The 15650-nt window shown below is 44.0% G+C and overlaps 1 protein-coding gene across 1 annotated transcript in view; it reads right to left on the bottom strand.

Annotated features, from left to right (window-relative positions):
* ANLN (anillin, actin binding protein) overlaps nucleotides 1-15650 on the bottom strand; it is a 495425-nt gene that overhangs the window by 354512 nt on the left and 125263 nt on the right. The gene's annotated exons all lie outside the window — the stretch shown is intronic.

Consider the following 15650-nt stretch of genomic DNA (forward strand, 5'->3'; position numbering starts at 1 on the left):
TGCAACCTGCTCCTCCCACTTCAGTCCTCTTCTGGTCCTGGGATACTCCTGCAGGAAGCTCCTGTAGCCAGTCAGAAGCCGTGGAAGCCCCATTGGATGTTTGGCTTCCAAAAATAGTTCCCAAACTGGAACAGTCACTTTGGGGTTTGTGGCGCTCGGGAGCCAAAACTTTTGACTTGTAAGGCGTTTCGGATCCAAGGTATGACTGTACTCAAAGCATCCGGAATGAAGGCGAGGAAGAAGGGCAAAAACATTTTGCAGGCCTTTGTGCTGCGGTGTGAAAAGTAGGGGAAGCTTCTCCCATGTTTGATCTCACTGTGACGGTACACTCCATAGTCCGATAGGTGATTTTTGTACACACGCACACTGTCCCCAGGCCTGCACCCTTGGCGAGGTTGGTTTCACCAAGCCCTAGGTACGCCTCTGATGTTATGCTAGTTTGAGTGTGTTCCAAAAGAGGCATTTATTAAGGCATTGATGTTGGCCTGGGAACTGTTCTGGAGCCAGATTGTTTAAAATGTCTGTCTACTGCTCTCCGTCTCTCCCATGCCCTTCCCAATTGTTTATTCATTTCTTTGTGCTTCTCTTTGCTAAATTCATGAACATCGTTCAGGGACAGATTTAAGCTGAAACAGACCCTTCTTGAGTCCTGTCCTGTCCTTTGGACAGTTGGGTTTGTTTAAAATGGGCTGTTTGCAGAATGCATGGAATGACTAGAATGTGTGCGTCTTTATTTTGTTCATTTTGTAGCATGTGTGCAGAGTGCTCCTCTGAAGGTGCAGAGCTCATGGGACAGTGATGGTGAAACCTCTCGATTGGCCGGTTAGATACGAGGCAAGTATGTCGTCGTACGTGGGCCTATATAAATTCATGTTGAGCTCTTTTCGAAGGAGAACACAACTAGCTGTTGGAGGGGATAATACAGGATTCTGAAGTGCCAAGGAGGTTGCGGTGGTGAAGGACGTTTACAGAGGAGAAGTGACAGGTGGTATGTGTATTGAATCTTGCTCCCAGTTGCTTTTCATCTACAGCCCTCCAGATCCTTCTTCCAGGCTGTCTGGCCTGGAGATCTGGTTTCTCAATCAAGCGGTGAAATCTGTTTTAGGGAGAAGTAGCAGATTAAAACTGGCTGTCAGGGAAAGACTTAAACATCCTTCTTCTCTGTGAGACTTCTTCCCTGCATATACCCATGCTTACTCCTACAGTAGAAAATCTAGTTCCTGCTGTAAAAAGGTAAAGGTAAAGGACCCCTGACCGTTAAGCCCAGTCACGCACGTCTCTGGGGTTGCGGCGTTCATCTTGCTTTACTGGCTGAGGGAGCTGGCGTTTGTCCACAGACAGTTTTTCCGGGTCATGTGGCCAGCATGACTAAGCTGCTTCTGGAGAAACCAGAGCAGCGCACGGAAACGCTGTTTACCTTCCCGCTGGAGCGGTACCTATTTATCTACTTGCATGTTGACGTGCTTTTGAACTGCTAGGTTGGCAGCAGCAGGGACTGAGCAACGGGAGCTCACCCCGTTGTGGGGATTCGAACCGTCAACCTGCTGATCGGCAAGCCCTAAGGTTTTCACCACAGAGCCACCCGTGTTCCTGCTGCAGAAAATGTTAAACATTGGGAATAATACTAATACTAATGCTAATACTAATAATTGTATACCAGCTGTAATGGTTCTAGGGGTTGCTCGTGCGTAAATCGGCGCCACACCTGGGTGGGTTGCCTGAGTGAACCCTTTCTGTCTGGACAGCCACTCGCCCGTGGCTGTCTCAATCGCTGGCAGAATCCGTCAGTGGGCGTTTCTTGAACTTCTTCCAGCATAAAAGTTCTTTGACGCCTAGTCGCCGCCTACTCTCCCTGCGCGGAAGCCTTCTGTGCAGGGAGGGTGTGGGCATCGGAGGACCCGTGCTCTCCCCGCTGGTTCCCGGCAAGGAGTCTTGGAGCCACCTCACCGATTCCCCCATCTGCCCCCTTCTCCACTGGTGCTATGCTGATTTCCTTCCCCAGAAGATGTGCTGCTTCTCTCCCTCCCAGGACGCTCTCTGGAATCCCTCTGGAGCCCTCCCTCTCCCTCTGGCTCCGATGGCAGTTCCCTGACACCATCCTTCATCAGAAGATCGCAGGGCAATTCATAACATAGAAATACTAAATGAGAACACAAAATACATAACAAAACAAAACTAATAACCACCCCAATACCTTTAAAAGGCCATAGGATGTTAATCAGCAGATATGTAAAAAAGGCGCCAGGCAAGCCTCCCTGGGGAGAGCATTCCACAAGTGGGGAGCCACCACAGAAAAGGCCCATCCTTGTCTTGCCATCTGGACCCTGCAAATATCACCTCTTTGTGAGCCTTCTCAATGAAAGGCCCAGAACGTGGCAACACACCTCATATCCGAATTATTCCAAATAACTAACTGCTGGTGTTTTGTCTAAAAATCTGAGCAGGGATCAGAAGGGTTTTGAGGTGCTAAGTAGTGGTCCAAACGAACAGCAAAGGAAGTGGTAACCCTGGAGGAATTTTCTTCAGAGAACAACTGGGGGAGTAACTGAATGGGTGAATGGCTCTCCATTGCACAGTGGGTCTCCTCGCATGCAGAAATTCAGCAACTGGAAGGCAAAAGCTTAGAATTCTTCTTTGTCTGTGTGGGGCATAATAATAATGATGATGATGAAGATGATGATGATGATAATCTTTTATTTGTATCCGCCCTCCCCAGCTGAAACCGGGCTCAGGGCGGCTAACATCAAATATATAACATTGGTATAAAATCAAACAATAATCAAATTACCTCCTAAAAACAAGTCAGGATCAAATTAAAATCTAATTAGATGGCTTTCCGCAGGTTTAGGGTTGGGAACAGTAAATGCTCATCAGGCCCAACTGTTTACGCTGTTCTTATCTGGGCCTGTGAGAATGCTGGGAGGAAGAAGAAGAAGAAGAGTTTGGATTTGATACCCCCCCTTTCACTCCCTTTAAGGAGTCTCAAAGCGGCTAACATTCTCCTTTCCCTTCCTCCCCCACAACAAACCCTCTGTGAGGTGAGTGGGGCTGAGAGACTTCAGAGAAGTGTGACTGGCCCAAGGTCACCCAGCAGCTGCAGGTGGAGGAGCGGAGAGGCGAACCCGGTTCCCCAGATTATGAGACTACCGCTCTTAACCACTACACCATACTGACCTCTTTCATACTAGTTCCTATACAAAAAGAGAAGGGGGTTCAGGCATACGTCAAGCACAGGTATACTTCCTTAGCAGCCGCTTGTAAGCGACATTTCACATTTTGTGAAGAATGCATCAGACCCTTCACACACTTACTGCAGTGGGGGGTCTGGAGAGGGCTAATTGACATGATCCTGCTTCCCCACTCAGTGCATGAGGGCGTATTGGTTTGAATGCCATAAGAATGTGGGATGTGAAACACAAGAGCAGTCAAGTACAACATTCCTAGAGTGAACATGTTTACACACGGGGAGGAATGTTTGTCCAGCCAGCAGGTAAACTTCCTGTTTCCTTCTGGGCTGGGACAGACTTCCTCTGCATGTGACTAGAGGTGGGCGTGGCCTCACCTGTGCAGGTAATGACAAAAGCAGAGGGCAGGGCAGCCATCTCTCTCTTTTTGACTACATGCATCGAAGAAGCAACACCTGCTTAACCAAAGAAATAGAAAGGGGAATATTACTCTGCTAAATTGTGAACTTGTTTACACAAGTTGGAAAGGCGTGATACTGCATTCATATTCTTATCTGCAGTGGTTTTGTACCTTTCCTTACAAAGCTTCTTGCAATCCTACCAACATGTTTGATTGAATACAATTGTCTTTCAAATAATTTACAAATTTGGTCCAGTCCTTGATGAACTTTTGGTCCCGCTGTTCTCGGATTCTTCCCGTCATTTTGGCTAATTCCGCAGACTCCATTAGCTTCAATTGCCATTCTTCCTTTGTCATTAACTCCTCTTGTTTCCACTTCTGTGCTAATAAAATTCTTGCTGCCGTTGTTGTGTATAGGAAAAGCTTAATATCTTGTCTGTTAATTTCTCTACCTACAATTCCCAGTAGAAATGCTTCTGGTTTTTTAACATGTGTATATTTCAACATTTTCTTAATCTCATTATATGTCATATCCCAGAAGCCTTGCACTTTCTTACATTCCCGCCAGGAAGTAAAATTCTTAGGTTGGGTACTGGATTTACTTCTCTCCTGATACTGTTATTCTTATTTATTTAATAAGCACAGTGGTACAAATGCCGCCACATTTTTCTTGGCCTCTGGTTTTCTGCATCAGGAATCCCTCATTATTGACACCAATTCCCATGGTTTCCCCAGAAGACGTTGACGTGTGCATTGGGACATACATCTACAAATATAGTGAAAATCTGTATGTTGTTGTTCTCACTTAACGCATTCCTTTACACAGTTTATCCGTTTTTACAGCTACATGTTTGGTGCTCAGATATAATCCTTGCCCTTGAAGACAAATGCTTGGCTTTCAACGCCACTTCCTCAGTGCCAACGGGAGGGTGAGATTCCCAGCCTTGGACAGATTTCACCGCTCTGAGCTGAAACGAAATACAACGTCCGTCCTCCGTAGACGCTAGTAGGAAATGTTTCTCGTGTTAGCTCAGCTTGTGGCCACACTGGGAGAATTTGTTTTTACACCGAAGAGATGACGGATTTCTCTGTTTGGGGGAGGAAAACCTATGACTGATGGTCAAGCAGCAAAAATCCCACCTTGGCACAGGCTCCAGTCAAGGATACAGAGGAGACTGAAAAGCAAAGCAGTAGATGTCAAACGGATGCCGTTTGCAAAGTTCATCTTGCCCTTTGCTATCCGTTATCATGCGGTTTTGTTTAAAGATATTAGTCACAATCCTGCTATAGTCATACACAGCTACTCTTGCACAACAAGTAATGGCCCTGGTTGGGACGGTGTATTACACACACACAGAAATATTTATGCAGCTGCTTCAGAGGACTGGACAGAATGAGCTTTGAAGTGCAGATGCAAATGCGTACCCACATGAGTACACACAAGAAGGCTGCTTATAGAACACAGCTCCTCTTGGCTGAATTGGTAAGTTTAATTAGGGATTCCATCTGCTCCCTAATTTTTAGGGATTATCCATATTTTGAGAGTTCACAATCAGTAGGGGGGAATTATGTTGCAAAATTCAGCCTTCTGAATTTTATTATATCTATACTATTAATATGTATAATATTTTCCAGCATATATTCAAGTTGATGTACTGAGCTCAATTTATTTTTAAAAAACCCAGCAGCCATTTGGTTGGGCTCTAGTGACTATGAATTGAAGGAGTTCACACTAGTTTAACACTTTAGGGAACTCCAAGGCCCAGCCGGCCACTGCCTCCAGCAGGCCTGACAGGGTGGCTGCTGGTGCGCTAGGTGGCCGGTACACCAGCCAGACAGCCAAGCTCACCTCAAAAGCATCAATTCTTTGGCGATCAGCCTTCTTTATGGTCCAGCTTTCACTTCCATACATCACTAAAGACATGGGTAACGTCTCTGAATTAGAGGAGGCTACTGAATGGCATTTAATCCAGAATGCGGCAGCTAGACTGGTGACTGAGAGCAGCTGCAGAGACCACATAACACCGGTCTTGAAAGACCTACATTGGCTCCCGGTACGTTTCCAAGCACAATTCAAAGTATTGGTGCTGACCTTTAAAGCCCTAAATGGCCTCGGTCCAGTATATCTGAAAGAGCGTCTCCATCCCCATCGTTCTGCCCGGACACTGAGGTCCAACTCCGAGGGCCTTCTGGGGGTTCCCTCACTGTGAGAAGCAAAGCTACTGGGAAGCAGGCAGAGGGCCTTCTTGGTAGTGCCGCCCTCCCTGTGGAATGCCCTCCCACCAGATGTCAAAGACAATAACAACTACCAGACTTTTAGAAGACATCTGAAGGCAGCCCTGTTTAGGGAAGCTTTACATTTTTTATGTATTACGGTATTTTAATATTTTTTTGGAAGCTGCCCAGAGTGGCAGGGGAAGCCCAGCCAGATGGGTGGAGTATAAATAATAAATTGTTGTTGTTGTTGTTGTTAGTTAAGGCACCACAATGTGCAGGTTTGGTCAACCACCAGATAAGGGCTCCACATGAATAAAGGGACACTCTTGAGACAAGGTGCTTTTTGCTAGTAGAACATTTCCTTAGGTAAAAAGGTAAAGGTACCCCTGCCCGTACGGGCCAGTCTTGCCAGACTCTAGGGTTGTGCGCTCATCTCACTCTATAGGCCGGGAGCCAGCGCTGTCCGCAGACACTTCCGGGTCACGTGGCCAGCGTGACAAGCTGCATCTGGCGAGCCAGTGCAGCACACGGAACGCCGTTTACCTTCCTGCTAGTAAGCGGTCCCTATTTATCTACTTGCCCCCGGGGGTGCTTCCGAACTGCTAGGTTGGCAGGCGCTGGGACCGAACGATGGGAGCACACCCCGCCGTGGGGATTTGAACTGCCGACCATGCGATCGGCAAGTCCTAGGCGCTGAGGTTTTACCCACAGCGCCACCCGCGTCCCACAGAACATTTCCTTATGTAAGACCAATTGCCTGAAACTGTGCTGAGTGGGACTCTGAGGCTCAGGCTTAAAGTCCTTTGATTCTAGAAACAGGGTGCTGGAACAACAACTATGCACCAGCTTCAGTTGTGTGTATCGCCTGAGTTATTCTAATCGACTTCCCCAATACCATTTCAACGCACGCTGAAAGGACTCTCTTGGACACTGTGCATCTTTCCCAGTTGAAAACCTGTGCAGAAAAGTCATGTTTTACTTCTCTCTCCCCTCCCCCTGAAAAATATGCAAGATCATCAGCTGCAGACGGTTTTGGCAGATATGCATAAATCATTCCGGGCTTGCTTCGTATCTGGCTGCGATTCACAAAAAAAAAAACCCCTGCGAAAGCTCGCTTTAATGATTGAAGATCTTCAGTGAACCAGGGGTCATTTATGAGGGTGTCAGAAAAAGAAGAAGTCTCAAACTGGAGCAAATATGTGGTGTGGTTTTTCATTTTAGCAAAAACATTTTGCATAGGGAATGGAAGGGCCCAACGAGTAGCTCATAAGTGGAATGAAGAAAAATTGCATGGGGGAGAAAACAGCGAATCTAATTGTTCCCCACCTTCTAGTGATTGACCAGATCACATAGAGCTCTTCCCTCCTTGAAGGCAGAAGGGACAATTCCTTGCATGTATTGCTTTGGTTGCACGTGGAACTTGCTTGTCTCTTGAAGGAAATGGGAGCAGTGAGCTTATATAATAGCTAGCCCCTCCCAAACCAATGTGCCGGTCCCTTAAGATATATAGAGGAGCACCTTCATAGAATAATTGAATGCTGGAGTTCAGGGGAGGGGACGCGGGTGGCGCTGTGGGTAAAAGCCTCAGCGCCTAGGGCTTGCCGATCGAAAGGTCAGTGGTTCGAATCCCCGCGGCGGGGTGCGCTCCCGTTGCTCGGTCCCAGCGCCTGCCAACCTAGCAGTTCGAAAGCACCCCCGGGTGCAAGTAGATAAATAGGGACCGCTTATTGGCGGGAAGGTAAACGGCGTTCCGTGTGCTGCGCTGGCTCGCCAGATGCGGCTTTGTCACGCTGGCCACGTGACCCAGAAGTGTCTCTGGACAGCGCTGGTTCCCGGCCTCTTAAGTGAGATGGGCGCACAACCCTAGAGTCTGTCAAGACTGGCCCGAACGGGCAGGTGTACCTTTACCTTTACCTTTACTAGAGTTCAAAGGGACCTCAAAGACCATTTAGTCCAGGAATGTCCAAAGTCTGTTTCGGGGGCCTAATCTGGACTGCTGGTCAGTTTAATCTGGCTACTGTGGCAGTCTATTTCAACAACTTTGGGGTGAAATTATAAAAAAAAAGCCCAACAACTTCAATCCTAAAAAGAACCACTTCTTTCCATCTAAATAAATATTTTTAAGATTTCAGTGTTTAAAGATTTGTCGATGGAATGGCTTGAATGAGCCTGGCTATGCCTACAAGATTAGAAGTGACTTGAGGTAACAGAAGCAGAAGAGTAGTGAAATTCCCATTTTCAGCGTTAACATAACTGAATCAACTTCAGCCCAGATAGATAGTCAGTTCAGTGGCTAATGACCAAATGAAACAAGCTGAATAACTGTGGTCTTTAATACAATCTCACACAATTGTATTACCTCCCAATTACTTTTTTGACCTCTTAAGGGCTGCACTTCCCCTAAAACACACACTATCTGCAATTCTGAATGTCCTTCCCATGCGTAATGTACTGAGCAAATCAATAAGAAGAATGAGGATCTGAATCGCAACCTATCTTTGTAATATACAGTTCAATGAAAGACAGTCCGCTTGCCTCAGAAATATAACTGCTGTTCTTATATGAAATGCCCATCGCTGGTAGACCCCCCTCTTTGGGCTCTTAAGAATCCTTGAGTCAGCTGATTTGTTTCTGTAGACATATTTAATGGACAGAAAAGATTTATATTTCCAAATAAAATATTTGGTTGGGAAGTTCGAAAGAAGGGGCATGACACCCTTTAAAATTACATTTTTAGGCTGGATAGAAAAACTCACTCAGCACTGAGATAGGGTGGAGAATGGAAAATGCTTATTGTAAGTTTTTGTGGGTTCACAGGAGGTTTATAATATTTGCTCTTAATGGGAGCTGGGTTAATGCTCTCAGTCCCTATGAGCAATTCACTTCAATATACTTTTGCAGGTTATACATCCCATGAACCAAAATAGCCATGCTGAGTTCATATAGCAGGTCATGAGGACAAAATTCACGTTAGTCAACTTCTAAGAGGACTCCCATCCCTCAAAATAAACCTGTGCATTGCAGAGTATTCTATGATCACTTTCAGTTAACTATATACAGTGGTACCTCAGGTTAAGTACTTAATTCGTTCCGGAGGTACGTATTTAACCTGAAGCTGTTCTTAACCTGAAGCACCACTTTAGCTGATGGGGCCTCCTGCTGCTGCTGCCGCGCCGCCGGAGCATGATTTCTGTTCTCATCGTGAAGCAAAGTTTTTAACCTGAAGCACTATTTCTGGGTTAGCGGAGTCTGTAACCTGAAGCGTATGTAACCTGAGGTACCACTGTGAAATATCTATCTATCTATCTATCTATCTATCTATCTATCTATCTAGATATAGATATGTGTGTGTGTGTGTGTGTGTGTGTGTGTGATTCTCAAAAGAAGGGCGATATTTAAATTTAATGAATAAAATAAAATAGCAGGGCCCTGGTCTGGTCTCTTGGGGTTATTATTAGTGGCCAGAATGTTAGTGGCACATACCCCATGTTAAAGATTTGAGCTTTACTTAGGACCGGGGTGTAAAAGTTCTTAATTTAGGCAGAGAATTTGTTTTTGAACATGATGCACATCATCCAGCAAAAGTTTGTCTTGATTAAACTCCATTCCATTGTTTTCTACAGGTCTTCAGTGGTGATTTGATGAATTCTTCTCTGGGAGTCGGCCCCAGTGAATGCAATGGGGCTTGCCTCCATGTTAAAAATGCATCTGTCAGGGTGGTAGTCCAGCTACATTTTGTTGCTTTGTGGCGAGTCTTATTCACCCCAAGAACGGGAGACGGATCTGCTTAGCATTCTTGTGCAGCAAATAACAAATGTTTGTCACCTGTGTGTTAAATTCTATAATGGGATGCAGGTGCTGCGGTCTACACCACTGAGCCTCTTGAGCTTGCCGATCAAAAGGTCGGTGGTTCAAATTCCCATGACGGAGTGAGTTCCCGTTGCTCTGTCCCAGCTCCTCCCAACCTAGTAGTTTGAAAGCACACCAGTACAGTAGATAAATGGATACCACTGTGGCGGGAAGGTAAATGGCATTTCCATGTGATCTGGTCTCTGTTACCGTGGCCCGTTGCGGCAGAAATGGTTTAGTCATGCTGGCCACATGACCCAGAAAGCTGTCTGTGGACAAACGCCGGTTGCCTCGGCCTGAAAGCGAGATGAGTGCCACAGCCCATAGTCACCTTTGACTGGACTTAACCGTCCAGTGGTCCTTTAACTTTTTTTACCCTTTAAATTCTATATTCTGCCCCCCCACCATTCTTATAGTGTCTGCTGAATATTAATCCACATGTGTGTGTACACACACACACACACACACACATATATAGAGAGAGAGCGAGAGAGAGAGATTGCTCTCTTTTCCTTTTAATTCTACACCCTTTGGTTCCTTCACCCAGCTTCATTCTGCAGCTCTGTTCTTCTTCATCATAAGATCAATCCGCTTCAATAGCTAAAACCACAAAGCGGGTCATTTAGCCGGGCAAAGTAAAAGCTCTGATGGCAGCTCAGTTTAATCTTTTAAATACATTCTTTAAAAAACCCTCCAGTAAATATCATGGCACTATAATGAGGGGTTTTAGCATTTTAGAGACTTTTTCCTCTGCAGTATCACACCAAGTGACTTGCTTGGGTATCAGCTGAATTGAAACAAGGATGCTTATTACTAGGGCTGTAACCCTGTACAGCAGCAGAACCTCAGGCCCACAGACCCAATTAGGTTTCCCCATTTGGCCTGCCAGGTCATTTTGACCAGGCCAGGCCTAACCATCTGCCAGGTAAGAAGGTGACTGGGCTGGGCCCCAAAGGGTTGGGTTTAAAAGTCAGTCGGATTTAAAAGTCCCAATGCTCAGGTGATGGGTGGGCTTCAGAAGTGCTGGACAGCCGGTTTCTGGGATGCTGACAATCAGCTGATCAGTGAGACTTCAAAGCACACTGTAGGAGTCCTGTGCTTTGAAGTGCCAACAATCAACTGATTGCCAGGGATTGAATGTGCTGATGTCACTTTGCCGATTGACAGGTAAGTGGCCCGATCCACTGGCCACACCTAGCTCCCCACCCCTGCTGTACGCATTTAACCTGGGACCAACTCTCCTTATTATTTTAAGGGTTGCCTAATTTTGCAATGAAAAGCACACGCATGAGAACTTGTTTTTTGTTGAAAACCAGTATATAAAGGTCTATGGGAAGGAGCAAGAAAGTGAAATATTTGGGGGTTAACATGACTTCTAAGAATGTTAACTTATTTAAAGATAACTATGAAAAATGCTGGTCTGAGGTGAAAAAAGATTTAGAAACATGGTCAAACTTGAAACTATCATTGCTAGGCCGAATTGCTGTTATAAAGATGAATGTACTGCCAAGGATGCTGTTTTTATTCCAAACATTGCAAATTGTGGATAAAATGGATTGTTTCAAGAAGTGGCAGAGAGATATCTCTAAATTCGTCTGGCAGGGCAAGAAGCCTCGGATAAAATTTAAGATATTAACAGATGCTAAAGAAAGAGGTGGATTTGCCCTGCCAGACCTTAAACTTTATTATGAATCAGCCGCTTTTTGCTGGCTGAAAGAATGGATGCTTCTTGAAAACACCGACGTTTTGGACTTGGAAGGTTTTAATAATGTATTTGGCTGGCATGCATATCTTTGGTATGATAAGGCCAAGGTACATAGGGCATTTAAGAACCATATTGTTAGGAAAGCACTGTTTAACGTTTGGATAAGGTATAAAGATTTGTTAGAAAATATGGGAAGGAGCAAGAAGCTATTTAAAGCACCAAAGTCTCTCTCCTGTCTCCAGGATACATTGCTCGGACCCACGCTGGGTGTCTGAGCATCTAGCAAGTACTTTCTGCACAATTTCAAGCCTACGTTCAAATCCTTTTAGGGCAGAAGCAAACTTGTTTTACTTTTGTCAAATCTGATATTTTTAGGAAGTTGAGGGTTGGGCTTAATATTCAATATATTTCACTTTTATCCTGCAGTATGCAGTATGTGAGCCCAGTATGGTTGTGCCCAGGGGTGTCTCAAAGCCCGGAAGGAGCCGTCCAGAGATGAAGATGGGAAGACTGCATAGCCTACACAGAATTAAAGGGCTAACTTGAAGGAAGATGTAAAGCACTTCCACAAAGCAAGTAACAGTCGAATATTTATTACGGAAAAACATGACCGTTCAGAAAAGCCCCTGCTGAACGCGGCTTATCAGGTGCTTTCTGCCTCCGACTTAACTGAACGACTTATCTTTTGTTAAGACGCTACTCATCTTGCTGCTTCCATGTTTCAGAACGGTTTAGATTTAAAAGAAGACATGCGCCGGGGGTGAATTCCACAACTATCTTCACATCTTCATTTTGAGGAAAGTGGTCATGGTTTGGCTATGCTGACATTTGAAGTTTAGAGCCTTCTGGTTAGCAGATTAGTTTAAAGACTATTTATAGAAATATTGTAAAACTATGAATGTTAGAAAAATGTTGGAATGAAGTAACATGGCTTTAGTAGAAATGTTATAAGGAATTAAGTGTAAATAGATTAATAGAGTATTAAAGGGAAAATTAAGGTTAGAATGTATTAAGATGATTACAGGAAAGAAAACAGAGGAAGATGGAAAGGAATTGCTGAAATAATTAATGGAAGTGGAATACAAAAAGGGAGGCGTGAGGAGGTTGTGGAAATAAGTGAAAGAAAGATAAAATATTGAAATTATTGGATGTGTTTGATGTATTTTAAATTGTCTTTGTATTGTATTGTATTGTTCTTTTTTCTCTTTTTTCTCTTCTTTTTTCTTTTTTCTTTTACTTCTTCTTTGTAATTGTTGGAAAAGCAATAAACATTACTTTTAAAAAAATAAGCAGATTTGTAAGATTTAAGATACACGTTTTTCAGCAGTTTTTACAGACAACATTTTACTCTGGATTTAGCATTACAGTATATTCTTTCTTTCTTTCTTTCTTTCTTTCTTTCTTTCTTTCTTTCTTTCTTAACCCACATTTGCACAATATTCAATATTACAGAACAGCTTTTATTATACAAACAGGATCTAGTTTTTGTTATTGAAGCAGCAGGATGCGGATGAAAGAGCGATATTTATATATCAAAGTGTTTGCTACTGTTCATTTCAAGAGGAGCCTTTGAAGTAGAGAAAATCCACACCAAATATTTAAAGCACGTTCAATGGGGAAAAAATATTTTTTTTGAAATCGTTTTTATTTGATTTTACAAATATAAGTTTATAACAAAACCAAGTACATATCCATATAGAGAGATTTTTCTGAATATCGAGACTTCCCTCCATCCTCTCCATAGGTCCTATTGTCAACATTTTCAACTGCACATCATTTCACAATTTATACTGTAAATCTAACCATATTGTCCATAGTATTTGTGACGTTACAAGTGAGATTAAAATCCTGCTAATGTTTTCATCTGTTTACAGTTGTCTCCTAAATAAATTATAAATTTCCCCCCATTCTTTCTTGGAGTTTTTGTCTTCTTGGTCCCTGAGTTTTCTGGTCAGTTTTGCCATTTTGACATAGTTTAACAGCTTGGTTTGCCATTCCTCCCTGGTAGGGACTCTAGTAGCATCCGTGCTGCTGTTGTCGCGTACATAAAGAGTCTTTTCTGCTCCTTTGGGATGTCGGTACCTATAATTCCTAATAAGAAGGTTTCTGGTCTTTTTTAAAAGTTATTTTAAACATTTTTTTTCAATGCATTGTATATTGTTTGCCAGAAAGCCTTTATTACCTTACATGACCACATTTTTTTTAAAAAAAGTTTAAAATGTGTATTTTTTACCAACAACCAAAACATAAACAGTGAAACCCCCCCAGGCAGCTGATACATTGGGTATACATAATCAATAATAACACATTCAAATCAACCATATGTACAATTTTATATACGTTAACACTCCTCCATCCACAAGGTTTATTTAACTTTTAATATTTTAATTGCCCCAAATTGTTCAACCCTACCCAAATAATTCAATATCTTCTCAAACCAATCCTCCTCTTTCTCACTGACCTTAAACCCTTTCATTCTGTGTATTTTCATAGTTAGATATTCTAAAATTATAATATTATTCAGTTTTTTCCTCCATTGGTTCACCCCTAGCTCTTCTGCATTTTTCCAATTACTCGCTATAACCTGTCTGGCTGCAGTTACCATCAATTTTATCCATTTACATTCCTCTTTTGTTTTTAACTCGGTGCTACTCAGACTAATAAGAATCATTAATTTAGATATTCCCACCTTCCTACTCACAATTCCCAATATTTCTATACCAATCTGTTTCCAAAATTCATTAACTAACGGACAATCCACATGACCACAACATATGATAAAAGGCACCTTCTTTTTCTTTACATTTCCAGCAGTATTTGTATTTGTTTTATACATTTTTGCTACATTCAGTGAAAATTTGAAGCATGTGAAAGAATCCTGGGAATTGTAGTTCCTCCACCACAGGCTACAATTCCAAACACCTGAAACAAACTACAGCTTCCAGGATTCATTTGGGGAAAGTCATGTGATTTAAATGTGCGGTGTGGATCTGAGTCACGTTAGCTCACAGGTTGTACCATCGCTCAGGAGGAGTCATGGCAGAACTAGGGTGGGGTCTAGGAAGATGACAATGAAGCTGGAAGGGATTACCTTCTGTAGGCTGTCTAAGCTGTTGGCGTTCAGCTTTGGTGTGTAGTCTTTCCACTCCTTTTGGAAGGTAGGATCTAGAGTGTCATCTTAACCACCATGTGTTATCCCACCACATCTCTTTTTGGAAGGAGGTATGGTGAATCTGCGGGTGGCGCTGTGGTCTAAAACACTAAGTCTAGGGCTTGCCGATCAGAAGGTCGGCGGTTCAAATCCCCGTGACGGGGTGAGCTCCCATTGCTCAGTCCCTGCTCCTGCCAATCTAGCATGTCAAAGTGCAAGTAGATAAATAGGTACCGCTCCGGTGGGAAGGTAAACAGCATTTCCGTGCGCTGCTCTGGTTCGCCAGAAGCGGCTTAGTCATGCTGGCCACATGACCCGGAAGTTGTACGCCGGCTCCCTTGGCCAATAAAGCGAGATGAGCACCGCAACCCCAGAGTCGGCCACGACTGGACCTAACGGTCAGGAGTCCCTTTACCTTTATGGTGAATATGCAGTCCTCAAAGTGCTGCTGAACTAGAACTCCCATTATCCCTGACTATCGCTCACGCTCACTGGGAAGCTGGGATCCAATAGTTGGGATTAAACTTGGAATTTTCCTTTATCCTTTCAACCAGAAGTCATACCAGACTATTTCTTTCTGCATGCCCCTGTGATATATTTACAAAACTCCAGCACCATCTTGAGCAAGCTTCCTCAACCTCGGCCCTCCAGATGTTTTGAGACTACAATTCCCATCATCCCTGACCTGCTAGCTAGGGATCATGGGAGTTGTAGGCCAAAATCATCTGGAGGGCTGAGGTTGAGGAAGCCTGATCTTGAGGGCCACAGGTTCCTCACACCTGCTTTACAGGTAAACAGAAGGCTCCCACTACCACCTGGACTCCTCTATTGCAGGAACTCCGCACAGAACCTGTAAGCGGAAGGGGCATTCATGTTCTCCATCTTTGGCAGAATAATGAACTGGGAATTCGAATACAGGCAGGGTTGCCATATTCCAAACAGTGAAAATCCGGACAAAAAAGTTGTTGAGCTTTTTTGATCTATTATTATGAATACTTGGCAAAAATGTGATGGCCTGGGATTCGGACTCGGAGGCTGAACCTGAGGAATCCCAGCCTGCACAGGAGTCCCCGCCTCCAGAACCAGCAGAGCCGGGGCTGGGGCATGAGCCTGAAGGGTCCTCACCTGTGCTGGATCCTCATG

The sequence above is a fragment of the Podarcis tiliguerta genome (assembly GCF_965153285.1).
Source record: "Podarcis tiliguerta genome assembly, chromosome: 12".
Lineage (NCBI taxonomy): Eukaryota > Metazoa > Chordata > Lepidosauria > Squamata > Lacertidae > Podarcis > Podarcis tiliguerta.